The sequence below is a fragment of the Monodelphis domestica genome, chromosome 2 (genome assembly GCF_027887165.1).
Source record: "Monodelphis domestica isolate mMonDom1 chromosome 2, mMonDom1.pri, whole genome shotgun sequence".
NCBI classification, from domain to species: Eukaryota; Metazoa; Chordata; class Mammalia; order Didelphimorphia; family Didelphidae; genus Monodelphis; species Monodelphis domestica.
In genome coordinates, this window is record NC_077228.1 from 308,335,621 (window position 1) to 308,359,590 (window position 23,970).

Sequence of the window (23,970 nt, forward strand, 5' to 3'; positions counted from 1 at the left end):
GGTTTTATTCTGCATTCTGAGTCCTTTACCTTTCTATCAAGAAATGGGCAGCATGTTTCATCATTGGGTCCTCTGGAATCCTAATTGGTTATTATACTAATAGAAATCTAGCAAAATAGAATTCCGTAGTATTTATATACCTTAAATTCATCCATTTTCCAATTCTGGGTATCCTCTCAAATTCCCATTTTTCCTCCCTCAAAAGAGTTATAAATATTTTTGTACATACTTTAGTATCTGTTTTGCATAGGACTAATCCCTATTTAATCCACACTTGTAATTTCCTCTTTTCTTCCTACCCTTTTCCACCTATTTCCCTGTTTAATGAAATTAATTTCTGTACCTAACTTTGTGTATGTATTTTTCCTTCTTTTGACCAGTTCAGACAAGAGCAAGACCTTTGTAAGTCATTATCCTGACATCTATCTTCCTTTTCCTGGTTTTTATAGTGTCTTCTTGTGCACCCTAAATATTGAGATGATTTCCCCCAAATTTCCCCTCTCCCATAGTTTTCCTCTTTTTCTCTTTTTCTATTCTTAAGCTCATCGGGACATAATAGAACCACTTCCAGGCCTATTTAAATTCCCTATATGAACCCTGATTATGATATTGTTCTGAGGGAATACATGTATCATCTCCCCATATTTGAATGCTAAACATTTTTTAGTTTTTTATCATTGTGCAACCATGCATAAAGAATTAAATTAAGGATTGGACTAAATATATGACAATTCTAAATTAATATTGTAGTCACTGATTTTAAAATTAATACAGCCCAAATCAAAATGAATTTTAGCAGATTTATTTTCAAAAAAGATGGAGTGAAAGCAGAGAAATGAAAAGGAGGATAGAGGAGATTTCTATCCTACCACAATAAATATTTCTCCAGTGCTTGGCTCAACACATTCAAGCCTTGTTAACCCACGTGGTTTCCTCCAGGAAAGGGAGGCCTCTCCACAACTAATCTCTCTAGAAGCCAGGAAAGGAAGGTCATCTTTTCATTCACCAGGCCAAAGTTCCAAAGGCACGAGTCCAGGAGTAGTCTTATCAGAAGCATACCAAGAGACAGAATCCCAGGTCCAAGTAAAGCCAAAGACCACAGTCTCAAGGCAAAGTCCCAAGGGAGAAGATCCTCCAACCTGAAAATTCAGGACAAAGACTTTCTTTAATAGGAAGTTCATCATCTTTTATAGTCCTTTTTTATGTTCCTTCCTGTCCCTTCCTCCACTTTACAGGGACCTATTGCAGTCTTTAAATTTACTTAGCACTACACAGGGGGCAGTGTTTGTAGGTTCCACTTCTCGTCCTATGAGCCTATTAATTCTTATGAAAGGATTCACGAGTTTCTGACTGAGTTGAAAAAGTGATGCTCTCTAAGTGGCTTGCGAACTCCCCCACCTAGTGCCAAGTAGGGGTGTTCAAGCTTTTGTTTTATTAAATTTAAAAGTAGGCAAAGGGAGAGTCAATCCCATCTTCACACATGTTTACCCTTTTATGTTTTTGTTCACACCTTTGAACTTTCTATGAAACTCTAATTTTTCATCAGGAATGTTTAGAAGTCCTCTACTTCATTAAAGATTTATTTTTCCCCTGTAGAACTATAATCAGTTTTGTTGAATGTCATTCTCAGATATAAGCACAGATCCTTTACTTCTGGAGTATTGTTTTCCAAGTTCTTCATTTCTTCATATTAGTGATTCCAAAGTCATGCATGATCTTAACTGTTGCTACTTAGTATTTGATTTTTTTTTTCTTCTTGGTTGCTTGCAATGTTTTGTTTTGCCTTTTACTTAGAAGCACTGGATTTTGTTTATTGTGCACCATAAAGTATTCATGTAGACTTTTTTTGAGAAGATAACCAATGAATTCCTTCTATTTCCATATTTATCTATGCTTAATTTTTAGCCTTTTGACGTTGTTTTAATATTTCTTGTTGCCTCATGAATCTTTTACTTCTTTTTGGTCCATTCTAATTTTCAGAGAGTTTGTTTCTTGGGAAAGATTTTATACTTATCCCAAGCTATTAAAAACTTTTCCAATTATTTCTTCTTTAGCTCATTTCTTTTTTCAGTTTTCTCATCAAACATTCCTTCCATCTGTAAAATAATAAATGAACAAAAAAAAATTTTGTTTTCAATTCTTTTTTTTTTCTTTCAACTCTTTCTTCATCTATTCAAGGAATTCTAGGTGAGTGTGCATCCAAGCTTTATTCTAATCTCTGGCATTGCTTTTAGAAATGTTTGAGTCATTATCTGCTTTTGTGTTCGTCTCAAGTCTTCCTATCATCATAATAGATCATTATTATTATAGGGTTCTTTTTTGGTTTGTTTGTCCATTTTCCTAACTTATTTCTTGACTTTGAATTTAATATTAGGGCTGGTCTCTGGGACAATGAGATGGTACAATGAATAAAATGCCAGGCATGGAGTTAGAAGGTGTGATAGAGGTTTCAAACCCAAGTCTGGGAAATTGCAGGAGCCTCAGCCACAACGGGGAAAGGGCTCCAGGAAAGATTCTGGAATCTTAAGAGAGCAGGAGATTCTGTGGGAGAGGCAATCCTGAGACAGCCTGAGGAAAAGGTCTGGTCAAGACTTGCTCCTGAGAAAAAGAATTATATCTTTCTCCTGGTGACTGGACACCCTTCGCACCCCCCAATCCCCAACTGAAGTGATCAGCTGGAGAAGTCACAAACAGTTGACAAGATTACCTCACAGTTCCTGGTACCCTGGGTCTGAACTGTGCCCAGTGGGACCAAGATCAGGGCCATCCAAGCCTTAAACTCTCAGGGGGCCAAGACCACCAAGGCCTGGGTTCCCCATCTTGAGGAGGGAAGAAGTAACAGCTAGAATAGGGACACCTTTTTTCCATCTTTCCTCACGAACCCCTCCTGTAGCCATTTCCCTGTGTTATTCCCAATTAATCAGTTAGAATAAAATGTGTTGTCTTCCCTAACTGATTCTAGTGTGAGTGGGGAAACAGTTCTAGCTTGAGGGGGAGTTCCAGCTTGAGGGGGAGAGTAACTTCTCTCTCTCTCTCTCTCTCTCTCTCTCTCTCTCTCTCTCTCTCACTCTCTCTCTCTCTCTCTTTCTGAGGAGGAGGGAAATTCTATATATCATAGTATTAGAGGGAAGTCAAGAGACAGTTTGGGTGAGTAGCTATAGCTGAGGGGAGCCTTAAGGGGGGAACTACAGATTCACTACCCCTCTTCTTTCCCTTGGCCAAGTTAAATAGTGCTGTCTCTCCTGGACTCTGCCTTGAGAGGGGAGGTCTCCATTCTTTCTTTTTTTACCACCAGACTAATTCTCTCTATTACAAAGGACCTGAAGTTAAATTTAGCCTCAGATACTCACTAGCAAATCATTTAACCCTGTTTGCCTCAGTTTCCTTATCTGTAAAATGAACTGGAGAAAGAAGTGGCAAAGCAGTCCAATATCTTTGCCAAGAAAATGCCCAAAAAGGGTCACAAAATGTCAGACATGACTAAAAATGACTAAACCACAACTTTTCTCCACAGCATTTCTGGAGGAACAGTCTGTGTTGGTGCTTTCTTCAAGATATTTAGGATAAGGTTGGGAATCTACAGAGTTCCAGTATTCCCCAAATGGTCTTATTTAGGACAAAGTCTGATTAATGCCCTCCTGATCTGAAGCTGGATGGCAACTGGGATTGGAAAGTGACCTGGTCCTTCTCTGGTCATCTAAGTGCAATGTGCTAAGTATGCAATGTGCTCCTGGCTCACATTCTACTGCCTCCGTGTGTGTGTGTGTGTGTGTGTGTGTGTGTGTGTGTGTGTGTGTGTGTGTGAATATGTGTGAATGTCTGTGTACATATACTATCCTAGATCAGACAAAGGGTTCACCATAACTTTTTCCTGAATTTTCACACCAGATTCAATCTGATGCATTTTCAAGATTTGTCTGATGGAGTTGTGGAGGGGGATTCACCCTAGTATTTTCCATTGCTCAATCATCTTGGTTTTCCTCACCACTCTGCAAAGTATGTCAGTCTCAATACAATTGTGTTATAGAGCTTGCTATTTGTAGCCTCATTTTATACCCAGAAAATTATAGATATATAGAAATTCTATATATGCTAGGTAAAAGTTAGGATAGTCAGGAAGAGGATTCTAAGCTTGTAAAACTGAGAGTTAATGATTGATACCTGATAGTACAAGCCTTGAAAATAGAATCTGCTTCATTAAACTTTTGTTCTATTACAATGCTTAATACAATGTGTTGTACTTAATAGATACTCAATCTTATTGATGGGATGAATGACAGTGTAAAATCTTTTTGTTTGTTTTTCCTAATGTAATGGCTTCTCCTAAAGAAAAATAACAGGAAAGTACTTTTATTTTCAATCTTTCTTGGAAAGAAAGAAACTTTTAAGGAGAGATAGAGGCAGCATTTAACAGTGAAATATCCTGCTTGCTTATCTCTAGTAGAGGAAGCTACTAAATGTGAAGCTCAGCTCCCACTCTAACTCCAAAACTCAAGGAGACCCTGTTAAGACGCACCAGTACTGCATAGAGGAAAAGAAGCTGCTGATTCATAATGTAAGAACTTTTCACTTCCATGGCAGTTGATTATGAGGACTTTTCTCATCAGGCACAAACAATTTACTTCTGATTGTGCTGAGCTCATTTAAGAGCAGGTAATGGAGGATGACCACTAGTTTTACTTTAAATACCACTAAACTAGCATTTAAAAATGAAGGTTTTTAACTTGGGTTCTGTGAACTTGTTTTTCAAAACAATTTTGATAATTGTATTTCAAAATAACTGGTTGCCTTTGTAATGCTATGCCTTTTCTTTTATGCAAGTAAAACATTACCCTGAGAACAGGTCCATAGACTTTACTAGCCTGCCAAAAGGGTCCATGACTAGAAAAATTAACAATCCATTATTTACAAGAAAGGATGCCTGGAGAAGAGTTGAAAAAAATGTACCTCTTTTCTTTGAAGAAATAGATGACTATTTTCAACATGGAATCTAGAAACCCCCAAAACTTATAGCCTAGTAATCTAATGAACCCCAAATTTTAGGGTTAGTTTGTAAGCTGGAGACCCCAAGTTTGTCCCTGTTCCCATGAGAGTTTGCCCCAAGGGAAGTTTCAGATTTAGCTAGTCTCAGACTGAACAATAGATCTTAAAGTAAATGACAATATTAGCTTAGGTGGACCTGGCAGGCCTAATCATATGATAACATATCCTTTTATATTAGAAGCTTCTCCCATTGTATCAAACCCCTTTCCCAAGAAGGCCCACACCTGGGCAGAGATTATCCTTTTAGTAGTCATTGTAAATAACCCCTTTCCTTACACCCTAGTCTCTAGCTATGATTCCTTTCCCAAGCTTGATTGTATCCTGTCAGTATAGTAGGAACACTCCCATTTCCTTGTAGTTATGGTACTGTTAATCATCTTTCCCTGCCCTTGGTTCTCCCAAATGGTATATAGTTTCCCCAAATTCTTTTGTTCCTCAGAATTTTTCATCCAAGCAGTGAGACTCCCAGGGGTCCGTGACCAGAGCAAGCAGCCCTCTGTGAGAGTTTGAGGTGCACAGCTCTAAGAAGGTCTATTAATGTACTCACCACTTTTCCCTAATTAAAAAGGGTTGTGTTTTTTTTTTTCCTGACTATTTTAATAGTTCTGTGTTGTTGTTTCCAGTTTAACACTATGGATATGGAAACTACCATTAGCTCCATTCATGTTTTGTTTTTGCTGATCTATTTTTCCCCCTTCTTTTCTCATACTTTCTTACAAGGAATGGATCTCTGGGTAGTGGAGAAGAAATATATTTGGAAATGAAGGTACATGAAACAAAATATACACTTATTTTTTAAAATAATTGAAGGTTCACTATAGTTATTGCTAATAATAATAACTAACATTTATGTAAAGATTTTCAAAGTGTTTTACAAATATTTTACTCAAGCCTCACAATAGTCTTCTGGGTTATATAGTCATCCCTCATTGTAGTGTGGTTCACTTATCACAACTGTATTGTGGGTTTTTAAATATATATATAACTAATTCTGTATAGTGAAGTTTTCACTATATCAAAGGATTTGGGGGATCAGTACCACACTGTACACAATGGAAATGCAGTATACAACACTACTGCTTGGACAAGTTTGCCAACATGGGATTGTAAATGGCATTCTATTGGCTGATGGAATTAAAGATGATCAATCACAGCCCTGTGTTCTGTGACTCAGTGTTTATAAGAGGGTGGGAAAGGTTAACAAGAGTGTGGAAAAGATTTATAGGAAGGTGGGAAGGGTTTGTAAAACCTTAAAATATATATAAATAATAAAAATAAAAATGCCACTACTTCATAGATTTTCACCTATCATGGGGGTTTCTGGAACTTAACTCCCATGACAGGTAGGGATCATGGTATAGGAACTTTTATTTTTTCATTAATTAAAAGTATTAATCATTATTTTAATTAATTAAAATTAAAAGTATTAATATTCTTACTTTGCAGATAAGGAAACTGATATAGACAGAGGGTAAGTGACTTTTCCTGGTCCCGTATAGGGTAAGAGTCAAGAATGAGATCTGGAGCTCAGTTCTTCCAAACTCCAAGTCTTATGTATTATCACTTCATTATTTTAATTTCAAAATTTTATCCTTCACCTCAGTAAGGAAAACATTTATTTATTGTATATAAGATAGTATGTATGGTGTTCTTAAGGTCTTAGTGCAATTTCAAGTTATTCAAAATTAAAACTGTACTAAGACTTTGAGAATGTCCTGTATAATGTTTTCTAGTTCACGAAGTTATTTACTGATGCTATTTTTTTTTGTACTTATGGTGCCATGGACATTATAACCCCAGAAACTCAGGCAAACTATTATCAGGGAAATTCCTTTGCTCCCTTACATCCTTTGACTCCCAACCCAAAACATCTGACCTGGAGGATTATCCTCCTTTGATAGTCCCATTGATTTGAGATGGACAAAGAGACACACCTCATCCATCTGTCCTCCAAATCACCAGGACCACCCCACCCCCATGCCTTCGGGCAAACTTCCTCCCCCAACCCCTTGCTCCAGAGTCCAGTCTTCACTGTTGTAAAGAGTATAAAATCCCCAGAATTCTGGGGCACAGCTTTTCCCTCCATGCTGTCCTCCTAAGGAACAGCAGCTTTCCACCCATGCTGTTTCACCTAGGAGGCAGGCTTCCACCTGTGCTGCCCTCCTGGCCAGATTCAACATTACCTTCAAAATTAATACATTTCTCTATTTTTAAGCTAAGTTTCAGAGTCTTGCATTCTTGCAAAATGAACCCCAGGGGCTCTCCTCTGCACCCAACAACAACAGGAGGCAACCCTGAAACATAGATAGTGAAGATATCTCCTTCCTCATTTACAAGATAAGAAAGCAAACCCAGAAAAATCAATTTACCCAAGATTCCTCACAACAGCAATAGTCATAATAACAGCAACAAAATATTGAGGATGTAACTCTTAACTCAGATCTTCTGACCCCAAATACAATTAATATACTTTGTCTCTGCCCCCCCCTTTTTCTCTCTCCCCTGCCCCCCCACCTCTTCATTTTACCACAAGATGCACTACTAAAGCATTTTCCTTTGTACTGAATGAGATAATGGCTTTAGACAACATTTTCTTAAGTCTATTGCAAACCTTCCCAAAATGATTTCTTTCTTTGCATTGTTGATTTCAATGATAATCTACCCCTTAAAGAAAAGATAAGGGGGAACTGGTTACTTCAGAAAATCACTGATATTCAAAGTCTAAGGTAGTGTTTTACTTTTGCTCAAGAGCAAAGCTACATGTGGTAGTAGTTTAAAAGGAGTGAAATGCTCAGCCTGTGTTAACCTGCTCCAAGGAACCCTAATGATATATCTGCTACCATGTAGGATACACTTTTGTTACTAAGAAAGAACACAATTGAGAGATGTAAGAACTCAATATCTACGTGACAGCCAATGTGAATCTTTTCTAACAGGTCTATAGAAACATAGCTTTAAATAGATTTCAAAGGCTCTTAAGTGAAGAACATGAATTCTGGTTCTTTCTTTCTTTCTGTAGTTCTATTATTTGGTAATTCAAATTTTAACTCGCCCTGTCTTATTTTAAGCTGGAGCAAGTTCCTGCCAATACCCCAGGTTCTAATGTGCATTGAAAGGTCCCAACTTCATTTCACTCTGAGAAAGCTCAAGCATGTTATTCAAACTCTCTCTGTGATCCAGGAAAAGGCTTTTCTTCCTTTAAAATGAACACGATTTTAGAGATTCATATGTTTATTGCCACTTGTAAACAGAGTAATCTGTGAAAAGAAATAGGATGGAAGGAGAAATTTGGAGACTTGACTAGATTAAATTGAAATCTGCATTCAGATTCAGAATGAGCCAATCCATTAGATTTAAGAATCGCCTTCTTTGTCTGCTACTTTGTATGCTTGCAGACTGCCTGCTCTTAGAATCTCTCCTTTTGAGTATGCAACTGACATTTTCCTGTTCATCAGAAGAATGAAGTAAACCCGATTGGATTTGTTCTCCATCTGGGAGCAGGAAATTAACTTTGAAAATGATTTAAATCTCTTGCCCGGAGAGGGACTTTTAGCACCCAAAGTTCAATAGTTCAATTTGACAGAAGCTTCTGCCAGCTTTTAGATGCTTATTGTTAGCTTAAAAAAAGGATGAAAATGAGGTAGCTTTATATTTCTTTAAAGGAATTCATCCATCAGGCTACTTAGAAGTCTTATCAGGTAGAAAAGGTTGGCCTAATAAACATTTTTTTAAAAGGCATATATTTTAAGTCTCTGGGGGAAAGATATATATGTTTTCATAATTATGGGGAAGCTGTCATTATGATTAATATTTCTTCTGTTTCATTTTAACTTTGTAAGCAGATCATCAAGACAGAGCATGAAGGTATAGTCAACTATTGAAATCAGATACAATTTACAACAAAGTTAATCAGATCTATTTGCTGAAATATATATATATGTACACATATATAATGCTTTTTTTTACATGCTCTAAATAGGAGGCAAATGAGGTAGTGAATTTACATAAATGACTTTAATTTCTATTAAACACCACCAAATCATTTTTTGTTTTCTCTTCTCATTTTTCAATTATAAGCATAAACATCTGTTATCAACATAAACATCTAGTTCCAAGGTCTGTGGCTACAGGAAACCAGTGGAACTTGATAGTCTATCCCTGAAAGATTTCAGTGAGGAGACTGCCAGGAAAGATCAGTTACTTTATAGTTAAAAGGCCTAGGTTCAAACTCTGAAGCTGTGTAACCCACTTACAAGTTACTTAAACTTAAACTCAAACTCTATGGAGGTCAGTCAGTCTACCAACAAACATTTCTGCATTATTTATTATGTGCCAGGTACATAACTAAATATTGAGTATAGAAAGGAAAGAAAAAAAAATTGTTGCTCCCTCTAGGAAGGTACTTTCTAATGGAAGAGACAACATGCAAATTAATCACATAAACAGAAAAAAATTATAAAGTATAAATGGAAAGTAATGTAACAGAAAGACATTTACAAGTTATTTTCCATAGTAGATCATCCTCTGACATATGGCTTTGTTTCATTGACTTTTTTAAGAAAAAAATTTTTTAAAGATATTTTGATTTTTTACTATAAACATGTACTTCTACTTGGAGAGGGTCTCTGGTAACAATGTAAAACATTTAAGTAAAACTATACAGTAACCTCAGCTTAAAGGGAATGTACTATTTTACATCTGTAATATCTATCATCTTTCTGTTTTTTCAAGTTGAAATAAATTAATTTTCTCTTTTCCAACCCATTTTTAAAAAGTGTACTTACAAGGAAGTCCTAGGATTTACCATATGTCAAGCGTCGCAACCTTGAGTCTCACAATGTTATTTTCTATGTGCTCGTTTTGGCACTGTATTCAGGTTAAGTCTGTGCTTCTATGGCACTATATAGATAAAGTCTGTACTCCTTTTTTGATCCCATTTTCTAGAATCAGAAACAATCATAAATCACAGTCCCATAGCATTTTATCAATATATGGCAGTTTCCCATAGTTTAAAGCTTTTGGATATGCATTGAAATAATAGCAAGTATATATATATATATATTAAACTTCTATTACTGCATAAATATTATATTAATTATGTGTACTTTTAGTACAAGAAATGAGAAAAAATCAAATATTCTAATCAAAAGAAAAGAAAAGCAATAATAAAAATAAGGGAAAAAATCAGTAATTCAATGTGTCTTTGAAAAACAGCATCCACTTGTCAATGAATTATTATCTTCAATGCATATGATAGGGTACAGTCAATCAGTCTCAACAGAAGATGCTCTCTTTACATGTGAGCAATGAATCCAAGAGTCCTTCTCTCCAATCTTTATGGATGTTGGAGTAGTTAACAATATTTGGAATGGTCCTTCCCAGGAAGGCTGAGTTGTTCCAGTACACTTGAAATTCTTAATATACACTTTGTCTCCTGGGTTCAGGTCATGAAGAAAAAAATCTAGTGGTCCATCTTGTACTGCAACTCCGGATTCATGAAGTTCATGCAGTTTGTGCTTTAATTCCTGTATATAGGAAGCAAGAGTAGTATCTCCCCCTAATAGTGATGTATATGCAGGGGAAAAAGGTTTAGCCTGTATAGGCGGATGTCCAAAAAGCATCTCAAATGGTGAGATGTGTAGGTCTCCTCTAGGCCTGCTTCTAAGATAAAATAGGACCAGAGGGAGAATTTCATGCCATTTTAAATGTGTCTCAGTGCATAATTTTCCAATCATAGTTTTAAGTTTAAATTAAGGATGAACAAATTCATCCTCTCCACTTGGCCTAAGCTCTGGGGATGATATGGAACATGGAATTTGGGAGTTATGCTCAAGCAAGAATATATTTGATTTAGGACAGAATCAGTAAAATGACTTCCTCTATCTGAATCAATACGTGCTGGCAGGCCAAAGCAAGGAATAATTTCTTTTAAAAATATCTTAGCAACAAAAGCCGCTGTGGCTCGGGTTGCAGGAAATACTTCCGGCCATCTGGTTAGTTGATCTACTATGACTAGATAAAATTTATAACATCCAGCCTTTGGCATTGTTATGAAATCTATTTGTAAATGTTCAAAAGGTGTGTAAGCCAGAGGACGCCCACCAAAGGCTTTTCCACGAAATGCATGTTGGTTATATGCTTGGCAGGTACAACAGGCTGAACACACTTTAGAGGCTATAATAGTTATACTAGGGGCTATCCATACTCTCTTGACAGAGTCCACGATGCCCTGGGTGCCAAAGTGACCATTTTTATGAATAGATTGGCAAATTTGGTGATAGAAACTTCTAGGGAGCAGGGATTTTCCTTTAGATGACACCCATATGCCATTGATCTGTTTTGCTTTGAATTTTTGTTTCCATTCTTTCACTTCCTTTTCATTATAGGAAAGTGACCATTTTAAATCATCAGTGGTTGTTAATGTTAAAATTTTGATCTATGCTGCAGCCCTTCCTAAATCCTGTTAGGACTGAGTGGGGTGGAAATTGTATTTTCCAAGACCTGATTCTGTCATTCCAAGTATCTCTATTGTATCAATTATAAAATCAATCATGACTCAAAGAAATTCCTGTTCTGTGCTTAAGCATAGGTCAAAGCCCTTTCCATTGTTCAGCAAAAGGTTTCTGTCCTAAAGTAATCTTAAGAAGGGAGGAGAAGGAACCTCCCATGCCAATGGGGTTCACATTCCAATACACTATCAGTAAGAAATTTTCCAAGTATGAAATTTCCCAATGGTGAAATTTCCAACATTTATAAGTCTAAGAAATTTTAAGGTTTACAATGGACACTAATGTTTCACAAGTGTGTAATTGTTCTTCTGAAGTAGGTAAATCTGGAAGCAAGGTGGCAGGATTAAGAGTTGTACAGTGTTTCAAGGTAATGTTTTCACTATTTAACAAGGTTATTTCAAACTTTGTAATTCTCTGATCCGAGAATGCCTGTGTTCTATGGCTTAGCAATAATGCTTCTACCTCATGTGGGAACATAATTGTTAATGGGCCTCCCAATACTAGATCAACAATTTTTGTCACTAGTAAAGCTGTAGCAGCTACTCCTCTAAGACACGGTGGTGCTTCTAATGCTACTGGGTCCAGATGGGCAGAATAATAAGCAATTCGGTGCTGAGAAGGCCCCAAAGTCTGAGTTAAAACACCTGAAGCTACTCCTCTTCACTCATGTGCATACAAATTAAATGGCTTGTTGTAATCTGGGATGCCTAGAGCAGGGGCAGACAGGATAGCCTTTTTTAGATCTGATAGAGCTGACAAGTGTTTTGGCTCTAATTTGAGGTGTTCAGGAACTGCATCCTTTGTTAGTGGTATAAGGGGTTTAGTAATTTCCCCATAGCAAGGAATCCATTGTCTGCAAAACCCTGTTGCTCCTAAAATTGCTCTCAACTGTTTCTTAGTAGTAGGAGTGCTTAAATTTTGAATATTCTCAATTTGTTTTGGAGAAATATAGCGAGCACCAGCAGTCAGGATGAATTCCAAATATTCTACTTTAGGGAAACACCACTGAACCTTATCCTTCGAGATTTTATGTCCTCTTTTGTGCAATTCCACAAGAAGGTGTTTGCTATCTTCCTGACATGTTTTTGCGTCTGTTGACGCCAAGAGTAGATCATCTACATATGGATTAATTTGCTATTTTTAAATGTTATATTATATGTGTATTGGCTAAAAATTTACGCAAATAAACTCAGGCTTTCCACATAACCCTGTGGCAGACTACTCAGTGTATAATATGAGCCCTTCCAGGTGAAAACAAAAATATGCCTGAAGTTCTCATATATAAGTATGGAAAAGAAAGCTGATCACAAGTCTACTACTATAAAGTATGTAGCTCTGCTAGGAATAGAAGAAATAATAGTATTTATGTTGGAAACTATGGAGTGTCTCTTTATAACGTGGTTATTCACCGCCCTCAGATCCTGCATGAATCTATAGAAGTGCTTGCCATTGTTAGAATTAAAATTTAGGGGAAACTGAGGCAGGTAGAAATTAGTTTCTCTCTGTAAGGAGTATTATATTTTTAGAGGTTTATTGAAGATTAAAATATAAAGAAAATACAAGTAAGAAAGGCATGTGCTAGGTGGGCCGTGAGGCCCAATTCAATTTCACTCACATCATGAGAGACGCGTCTGCTCCAAAGCGGAAGTAGAAAAGAGCGCACGTAGTCTTTACAACCAGGTTAAATACCCCATCTCGCTCTTGGCCCAGGTGAGGTTACAAGGCATTTTGGGAAGTGAGCAAGGACTTCTGGGGAATGGAGTCCTGGATTCAAGTCTCCATTTTTACACCATTGGGGCCCCTTTTTGTTTTTTTAACTGGCAGGATGGGTGTGTTGAATTTAGATTTTCAAGGGATTATTATTCCCTGATCAATTAATGAGTTAATTACTGGGGTAATAACCTCAATTGTCTCTTTTGAGAGGGGATACTGAGGAATGGAAGGAGGTGGGATAGATTTAGTTTTTATCTGCACAGGAACAGCAGATTTAAGTAAGCCTACATCGGAAGAAGATGTGGCCCAAAGAGACTCTGGTACATCCATAGGTATTTCAAAAGTGGGAGGCTCTTGCCTCCTGGCTCTCTGAGAGAAGTACAGGGAGTAAATTTAAAGATTCCTCTGGTATTTCCAATGAAAAGGAATCATCTGGGGAGCAAGTTATTGTGGCTCTGAGTTTGCATAGAAGGTACCTCCCCAGCAAATTTAAAGGGGAGTCAGGCACCAAAAGGAAGGAATGTTGTACCTCTAGGGGTCCTACAGACACCATTCTAGGGGGAAGTTTTTTAACTCTTTGGGGTATTCCTGATACTCCGACTATACTTTGTGAGTCAATGGAATAACAATTTAAATCAGGTACATTCTTCAATACAGACCTGGTAGCTCCAGGGTCTAAGAGACAATCATAATAGGTGTTACCCACCTTTAAGGTAACATATGGGGTTCATTAGTATGGGGAGGGCATAGTATGGGATAGGGACAACGGGTAGTAGGACATCAGGTTCCGGAAAATCAAAGGTTGTATCCTCTGATTCCTGTGCCCCAGCCCCCACCAAGACACCTTTATTGTGTTTGGGACATTCCTTGGGCACCCCCCTGAAGGGCAACCCCCTGAGGGGCATTAGCACCTTGAGTATTTTTTGGACGAGCACCATTTTTATATAGTGGTGTTCAGTATTGTCATTTTCTTCATTTGGAGCATTGTCATTATTTCCCCAATTCCTATTTCTAAAATTTTGGTTTCTAAAGTTCTTATTTCTTTAGTCATTATAGTTATTTCCATAATTTCTAAAATTGTGATTTCTATGATTATTATCATCATTTCCATAGTTATTTCTAAAGTTGTTATTAAACTGCATATTAAACTTCAAACTTCCAATAATCTTGAGAAAAGATCTACATTCTATCATTCTGTGGCCCTTCTCATAGAAGTGGCAGGTTACTGATTGATCTATTGATTCCTTTTTAGGAATTTTCCTGCTACTTTGCTAAAGTTGTTGATTATTTCCACTAGTTTTTTTGTTAATTCTCTAGGATTCTTTAAGTAGACCATCATATCATCTGCAAAGAGTGACAGCTTGGTTTCCTCATTGCCAATTTTAATACCTTCAATTTGTTTTTCTTCTCTAATTGCTACTGCTAGTGTTTCTAGTACAATGTTGAATAATAGAGGTGATAATGGGCATCCTTGTTTCACTCCTGATCTTATTGGGAATGCATCTAGTTTATCCCCATTGCACATGATGTTTGCTGATGTTTTAGATATATACTGTTTATTATTTTTAGGAAAGACCTTTCTATTCCTATGCTTTCTAGTGTTTTTAAAAGGAATGGGTGTTTTATTTTATCAAAGGCTTTTTCTGCATCTATTGAGACAATCATATGGTTTTTGTTGTAATGCTTGTTGATATGGTCAATTATATGGATGGTTTTCCTAATATTGAACCAGCCCTGCATTCCTGGTATAAATTCTACTAGATCATAGTGAATGACCCTCCTGATCACTTGATGGAGTCTTTTTGCTAGTATCCTGTTTAAGATCTTTGCATCTATGTTCATTAGGGAGATTAGTCTGTAATTTTCTTTCTCTGTTTTTGACCTTCCTGGCTTTGGAATCAGTACCATATTTGTGTCATCGAAGGAATTTGGTAGCACTCCCTCTTTGTTTGTTATATCAAATAGCTTGTATAGTATTGGCATTAGCTGTTCTTTGAATGTTTGATAGAATTCACTTGTGAATCCATCAGGCCCTGGGGATTTTTCCTTAGGGAGTTCTTTGATGACCTGTTGGATTTCTTTTTCTGATATGGGATTATTTAAGAATTGTATTTCTTCTTCTGTTAGTCTAGGCAATTTGTATTTTTGTAAATATTTGTCCATATCGCCTAGATTGGCATATTTTTACCATATAATTGGGCAAAAGAGTTTTTGATGATTGCCTTAATTTCCTCTTCATTGGAGGTAAGGTCCCCCTTTTCATCTATGATACTGTTAATTTGCTTTTCTTCTTTCCTTTTTTTAATTAGATGGACCAGTACTTTGTCTAATTTGTTTGTTTTTTTCTCAAAGTACCAGCTTCTAGGTTGATTTATTAGTTGAATAGTTCTATCACTTTTGGTTTTATTAATTTCTCCCTTAATTGTTAGGATCTTTAATTTGGTTTTCTTCTGGGGGTTTTAAATTTGTTTGCTTTTGAGTTATTTGATTTGCATGTCCAATTCATTGATCTCTGCCCTCTTTAATTTGTTAATATATGCACTCAGGGATATGAATTTTCCTCTGAGTACTGCTTGGGCTGCATCCCATAAGGTTTGAAAGGATGTCTCACCATTGTCATTTTCTTCAATGAAATTATTAATTGTTTCTATGAATTGTTTGCTAACTGATTTTGGAATATATTATTGAATTTCCAATTGATTTTTAATTTGGCTCTCCATGTACCCATCATGATTTTTATTGCCTTATGATCTTGAAAGTTTGCATTTAGTATTTATACTTTTCTGCATTTGTTTGCCATGTTTTTATGACCTAGTACATGGTCAATCTTTGTGAATGTGCCATGTGCTGCTGAAAAGAAGTTGTATTTCTTTTTGTCCCTATTTATTTTTCTCCATACATGTGTTAACTCTAATTTTTCTAATATTTCATTCACATCTTTTATGTCTTCCTTATTTATTTTTTGATTTGATTTATTTATCTAAATTTGGTAGTGGTTGGTTCAAGTCTCCTACTAATATAGTTTGTCTATCTATTTCCTCCTTCAGTTCTCCTAGTTTCTCCATTAGAAATTTGGGTGCTATACCATTTGGTGCATACATGTTGATTAGTGATATTTCCTCATTGTCTATACTCCCTTTTATCAGGATGTATTACCTTCCCTATCTCTTTTGATCTGGTCTATTTTTGCTTTGGCTTTTTCAGATATCATGATTGCAACTCCTGCCTTCTTTCTATTAGTTGAGGCCCAATAGGTCTTACTCCAACCTTTAATCCTGACCTTGTGAGTATCTACCCGCCTCATGTGTGTTTCTTGGAGACAACATATGGTAAGGTTTTGAATTCTAATTCAGTCTGCTATTTGTCTACATTTTATGGGTGAGTTCATCCCATTCACATTCAAAGTTATGATTGTCACTTGTGACTTCCCTGGCATTTTGATTTCCTCCCCTAATTCTGACCTTTCTTCTTTTAATATAGCTTTTTAAACCGGTGGTTTACTTTAAATCAGTCCCCCTAATCCCCTCCCTTGATATACTTCCCTTTCTATCTCCTCCCTTTTTGTTCCCTTCTTCTTTTAAGGGTCTGTTAATTTCCCTCCCATCTCTCTTTCCCTCCCTTTTTTAAACTTTCTCCCTCCTACCCCCCCCTTAATTTTTCACTTCTCCCTTATCCTGTTGGATAAGATAGAATTCAAGATTCCAATGGGTCTAGATGCTCTTCCCTCTCAGATTTGATTTCACTGAGAGTAAAGTTCAACTAGTACCAATTAGCACTCTCTTCCTCTCCTTCTTGTAAGAGAATTCTTCCCCTCCCCTTCCCATGTGTATCTTTGTGTGACAAGGATTATTCTATTTAATTTATTTCTATTTCTTCAAATATATCTTGATACCATCATTAATTCCCTCCCTTCCTTTTTCTTTCTCCCCCCCCCTTTCTCCATATCATCTTAATGCCCCAATCTTTCCCTATGAGTCATTCTTCTAATTACTCTAATAATGCATATAATTTTTGAGACTTACACATAACATTTTCCCCATGTAATAATATATATATATATATATATAATTTGTTTTAAATGTAGACCTTATAGAAAGAGTTTGAATACAAGAAAAAAAAACTTTCTTTTCTCTTTTTCCCTTTCTTTCATATTTACCTTTTCATGTTTCTCTTGCTCTTTGTGTTTGGATATCAAATTTTCCACTGAGTTCTGGTCTTTTCTCTATAAATACTGGGAAATCTTCTATTTTGTTGAATGCCCATACTTTCCCTTGGAAGTATATAGTCAGTTTTGATGGATAGGTGATTCTTGGATGAAGACCCACTTGTCTTGCCTTTCTGAATATCATGTTCCAGGTCTTGCAGTCGTTTAGTGTGGCCACTGACAGGTCTTGTGTGATCCTGATTGGAGCTCCTTGGTATATGAATTGTTTCTTTCTGGCTTCTTGTAGGATTCTCTCCTTAGCTTGAAAGCTTTGGAATTTGGCAATTACATTCCTGGGAGTTGTCTTTTGGAGATTTAGTGTAGAGGGTGTTCTATGAACTCTTTCAATGTCTATTTTGTCCCCTTGTCCTAGAATCTCAGGGAAGTTTTCTTGGATGATATCTTGGATGATGATATATGATGTCAAGAATCCTGTTTCTTTCTGGCTTTTCAGGTAGACCAGTTATTCTCAGATTGTCTCTCCTTCCTCTGTTTTCCTGATCTTTCACCTTTTCAGTGAGATATTTTATGTTTTCTTCTAATTTGTAGAATTTTTGACTTTGCTTTATTAATTCTTGCTGTTTTGCAAGATCATTGTCTTCCAGTTGCCTAATTCTGGCCTTTAAAGACTGGTTTTCCTTTTCAGTTTGGTCTATCCTGCTTTTTGAGGCTTCCAGCTGTTTCTCCAATTGGGAGTTTTTGACCCCCAAATTGTTAAATTCTCTTTGCATTATATCCCATTTTTCCTGCCAGAAGGCTTCCATCTAAGTAGTCATAATAATCACTGGTTGACATTAAGATTTACAGTAAACTTCAAAATACTTTCCAATGAGTCATCTATTTCAATTCTCACAATAACCTTAATGTCAACATATGCACATATACATATGTAGATAAATATATACACACATATATGAATATATATATATGGAAATACTCATTTTATTTGGTAAGCTTGGAATATTATTTTTAATAAATTAAAAATATAATCAAATAATATGCCAGGAGCAAAATTAAGGTATTGAATCTTTAACACTAATGATTCTTGTTAATAGTTATATAATTCTTCCACTCAATCTAAATTTAAATCAAATAGATTCTTAACTGTCAAGTCCTTTAGTTTATCAAGTACCTATAATATACCAACACTATGCTGTGCATTGATGATGCAAAGGAATGCATCATAACCTCCAATTTAAATTCTTCAAGATCTTGTGGACAATTTCCATTTCTTTTGGAAGATTTTGGATCATTTATTTGGGTTTGCACTTCTGCTATTTCCTCTGTATTCTGTATGTTTTCTCTGTAAAAACTATTCAAAGTCAATCCCTTCTTTTTGTTTTTCTTGGTGTTGGGAAGTTGTCCCTGGGCACTCTTTGCCATCTCTATGGTTTTCCAATCCCTTTCCAGTCAGAAATCTGAGTGAAGAGTGTAGCAGTCCACCCTTAGCTATGGGCAAAGGAAACAGTTGGTATGTACAGATTGCCTTAGAAGAGAGCATGCTCAGTCTTGAGCATGCTCAGTATTGCACGTGGCTGGGAAAGCCTCTGACCCTTGACCCCAGCTTCTCCCAGGTTAGGTGGGAACACAGGTTTCTTTGTGATCACCTGGTTAAGAGAAACCACACCTATACCTTGTCATTAACCAATGATGATCATCCCTGTGTACTATGTATATTTGCATATCAAAGAGATTAAATATGGCCCAGCCAGCTCCACCTTGCTCTCTTCTGCTCTTCCTCCCTTCCAGCTCGCACTGATGCCTGTCCTTGCTGGAGCCTGCCAGGGGTCTTTTGAAGTCGTCTGTATCATTGGGTCTGAGGAGGGAAAGCGAGCCACATCTAATCTGCCGCCATGCTTACCCAGAAGTCCTCCTGACTCTCCAGGTTTTTTCAACTCATATTTTTAATGTTTATGGTGCAGGGAAAGAGAGCAAGGAAAAGAATGGGGAGAGCTCAGTAAAGTAAAAGAAAGAAGGTAGAAATATGGGTTAGTGAGAAAAATAAGGATTGAATCATAAAGGAAATTGTGATAAATATTTTTTAGCCAATCTGAAGGAAAACAAAGGTAAAGCTCTAGGTTAGTAACAGATTTATTGAGAGAGATCCATGTTTCTCAGCAAAGCTGTGTCATTAGGTTTTCCTCATAACCTAAAACAATTGAATGAGTGTTTTCTCTCTTTTATGTTCCCTAAAATTACATCATTTAAGATCATACTCCACAAGACAACCACCAATCCTAGGAGAGTTGGAAAACAAGAGATATGCATACCAAACATCTTTTCACCTAGACATCATTCTGCCCAAGATATCTGCATGCCAAATATAATCAAGTCTTCTACTCATGGACAATGGGTGGGATTTGTATTTCTCTAGCAATGATTGGGTGCTAGCTTCTTGAGGAGGTATTTCAGTTTCTTATTGAATCATGGTTGGTTAGGATGGTCTTCAATCTAATATATTAACAATGTCTCTCTGTCAAGGGTGTAAAGAGAAGATTATAGCACAAGATGGCTTTTGCAAGAAGAAGCAAGAGACGGAAATTTGAAGGAACTGTCAATCAACCAAAAGGAAGGAAGATTCCAATAGAATCTGATGAGAAGGCAGTTGGGAAAACCAGAAACTAAACTGGGAGACTTTCTTCCTGCTGACTGGGAGGAAAGAGGCTGAGAAATAGGCTTGCTCTAGATTCCTGGCTACTCATTGACTTAATATAGAAAAGACTGGAGCTTAGCTCTGAAGAACCATTTCAATTCATCAGCAATATCCCCTTATAGACAAAATAATTTTATTTCCCTGTATTGAACCCTGTAGGAGATTAGGGAGACCTTAATTTCCCTCTTCCCTCTCCCACCTCCCTTAATTCCCTTGAACTCAGTATAAAACCCCTTTCAGAAAAGAGTTATATTGTGAGATTAATCCTTAAGAAACTTCTGATAGCTTACCCTTTGAGAAAAGCCATTAAGATCAACTGGGAGAGACACAGGAAGTGGAGTGGGGGAAAGGAGTGCAAACCTTAGCCTTTTCTCTAACTTATTTCCTGGTGTAATTGCTCCAACACCTACCTGCTACCATAAATAGAAGCATCTATTGCAAGGGATGAGCACATTTCCAAGATCCCCCCAACCCCACTCATTATCTGGACATACTGGTTGATAAACTTTTTATTTACTTCATAAGTCATATCCTATTGCAAATGCTAGCTTATGAGAAGAGGAGGAAGTAGCTATATTTACTGCACCAACAAGACTTTTCCCTTATTAAATATAATTACAGGATTTCTATTAATCTTGCTATAATCCTGTTAATCATTAATTAAGCACTGTCCCAGATTAATAATTTATTGTGGCTAAATAGTGATTAATTATGATGAATGGGGTCTTATTTAAAAAGAATCACAGGGTCAAGGATTCTCATTCTCTTCAAAAAAAAAGAGAACAGCAGAGAATGATGTGTCTGTAACATACCTTATTTTCTTCAAATCTTTTGCATTTCAATAATTTTTAAAAAATGTTCTTCATATAAAAGTATATTGCTTTCCTTTCCTTCACTTCCTATTATCTCCTGAGTTCTCTTTCCCTCTCCTTTCTTTCTACTCCAAGTAAATTTCTATTCTTCCCCATTGATTAGTTTATTTCTCTTCTTCAATCCTCTTGACTGGGATATAATTTGTCTTTCTCATAAGAAGTGTTTTGCCCCAATATTTTGAAGAACCTAGATAGAGGCTAGTATTTTCCCTTTCTTTTAGAATCCCCCTTTCTCTAAAAACCAGGTCCTTGACCTCTCTACTTCAAATTTCAAAAGTCTTGAGGGGAGTATTTAGCTCATATTTTTTAAAGATATTAAAGACCCAGTAACTCTATCTTTTAAATATATCAAAGAAGATTAACTCATTTATCTTTTAAGGTCCTTCCAACACTTTTATTTTACAGAAGCAACTTAAGTATGATAGATATTAAATAAGGAGAAGGAGGAGAAAGAGAAGAAGAATGCATTTAATGTAATCCAGTAGTGATCATTACATCATAACTATATTAATCATTATTTTATATTATATATTTATCATGTATTATGATATAATAGCTATCATATGAAAGTGTTCTAAATCTCTTATAATCAGGGAGATACAAATGAAAACAACTCTGAGGTATCACCTCACACCCAACAGATTGGCTAACATGACAGCAAAGGAAAGTGGTGAATGTTGGAGGGGATGTGGCAAAGTAGGGACATTAATTCATTGCTGGTGGAGTTGTGAATTGATCCAACCATTCTGGAGGGCAATTTGGAACTATGCCCAAAGGGCAATAAAAGACTGTCTGCCCTTTGAATCAGCCATAGCACTTTTGGGTTTGTGCCCCAAAGAGATAATAAAGAAAAAGACTTGTACAAGAATATTCATAACTGCTCTCTTTGTGGTGACCAAAAATTGGAAAATGAGGGGATGCCCTTCAATTGGGGAATGGCTGTACAAATTGTGTACATGATGGTGATGGAATACTATTGTGCTAAAAGGAATAATAAACTGGAGGAATTCCATGTGAACTGGAACGACCTCCAGGAATTGATGCAGAGGGAAAGGAGCAGAACCTGGAGAACATTGTACACAGAGACTGATCCACTGTGGTACAATCAAACGTAATGGATTTCTCCATTAGTGTCAATGCAATGTCCCTGAACAATCTGCAGGGATCTAGGAGCAAAAACACTACCCACAAGCAGAGAACAAACAGTGGGAGTAAAAACAACGAGGAAGGGCAACTGTTTGACTACAAAGGCTGAGGGGATATGACTGAGGAGAGACTTTAAATGAACACCCTAATGCGAATACCAATAACATGGAAATGGGTTCAGATCAAGGACACATGTGATACCCAGAGGAATCATGCGTCAGCTATGGGAGGGGTGGGGGTGGTGAGAGAAAAAGAAAATGATCTTTCTTTCCAATGAATAATGTTTGAAAATGACCAAATAAAATAATGTTTAAAAGGAAAAAAATATGAATAGTTCCTGAATTTGTTACTTTTTAAGCATGTAAAAAAGACAGAAAATCAGAGGTATATAGATGGAAGAAAACTCAGAAGCCATCATCTGGCCAGTACAAAGTAAAAGAGGTGGGGTTGGGGGTGGGGATAGGAGTTTCTATAAATAGAAGACCCTATAAATTGGGTCTTAGAATTCAGTACCTTGACAATCCTCAAGCATCCAAAATGGGGAATGTCCATTTGGCAAAAGAATAAACTGCTGTCTTATACTTTGGCCTCAACTCAGTGTTCATGAACTTATTGCAATGTTGAACTTCACTGTTCATGACTCTATCCCACTCACTGTTGTATCATGACTGTAGCTTCACAAATTTAGGTAAATTTTGTTTTAAGCATATGGAATGAAACAACATATGCTAGTCTACATTTTTTTTCAAAATTTCATTTAGTCAATTTAGAACATTATTCCTTGATGACAAGAATCATATTCTTTACCTCCCTCCTTTCCCCCCACCCCTTCATGTAGTTGATGCACAATTCTACTGGGTTTTACATGTGTCCTAGATCAGAGCCTATTTCCATGTTGTTGATATTTGCACTAGGATGATTATTTAGAGTCTACATCCCCAATCATTTCCCCTCAACCCATGTAATCAAGCAGTTGTTTTTCTTCAGTGTTTCTACTCCCACAGTTTTTCCTCTGAATGTGGATAGTATTCTTTCTCATAAATCCCTCCAGGTTGTTCAGGATGACTACTTTGCCATAATGTATCAGTCTCTATGTATAATGTTCTCCTGGTTCTGCTCCTTTCACTCTGCATCAATTCCTGGAGGTCAGTGCAGTTCACATGGAATTCCTCCAGTTTATTATTCCTTTGAGCACAACAGTACTCCATCACCAATATATACCACAATTTGTTCAGCCATTTCCTAATTGAGGGGCATCCCCTCATTTTCCAATTTTTTGCCACCCCAGAGAGCACAGCTATGAATATTCTTGTACATGTCTTTTTGCTTATTATCTCTTTGGGGTATAAACCCAGCACTGCTATGACTGGATCAAAGGGCAAACATGCCCTTTGGGCATGGTTTCAAATTGCCCTCCAGAATATTTGAATCAATTCAGAACTCCACCAGCCTTGCATTAATGTCTCAATTTTGCCACATCCCCTCTAGCATTCATTATTTTCCTTTGCTTGTCATGTTAGCCAATCTGCTAGGTTTGAGGTGATACCTCAGAGTTGTTTTGATTTGCATCTTTCTGATTTTAAGAGATTTAGAACACTTTTTCATGTGCTTATTAATAGTTTTGATTTCTTTATCTGAAAATTGCCTATTCATGTCCCTTGCCCATTTAGCAATTGGGGAATGGCTTGAATTTTTTGTACATTTGATTTAGCTCTTTATAAATTTGAGTGATTAGACCATTGCCAAAGGTTTTTGTTATGAAAATTTTTTCCCAATTTGTTGCTTCCCTTCTAATTTTGGTTGCATTGGTTTTGTTTGTACAAAATCTTT

General features: G+C 36.6%; 1 long non-coding RNA gene across 2 annotated transcripts; it reads left to right on the forward strand.

Moving 5' to 3' along the window:
* Positions 1–2,156: 2,156 nt before the first annotated feature.
* LOC103098641 (uncharacterized) lies at positions 2,157–22,519 on the forward strand. Of its 2 annotated transcripts, XR_008916580.1 has the most exons (8): positions 2,157–3,715; positions 3,889–3,996; positions 4,442–4,555; positions 5,764–5,809; positions 6,490–6,514; positions 19,219–19,354; positions 19,679–19,872; positions 19,951–22,519. It is a non-coding gene; the product is annotated as an uncharacterized LOC103098641 (long non-coding RNA). The 2 variants fall into 2 exon arrangements; XR_008916579.1 differs by lacking the exon at positions 19,679–19,872 and having other exon boundaries at positions 2,168–3,715.
* The last annotated feature ends 1,451 nt before the right edge of the window (positions 22,520–23,970 follow it).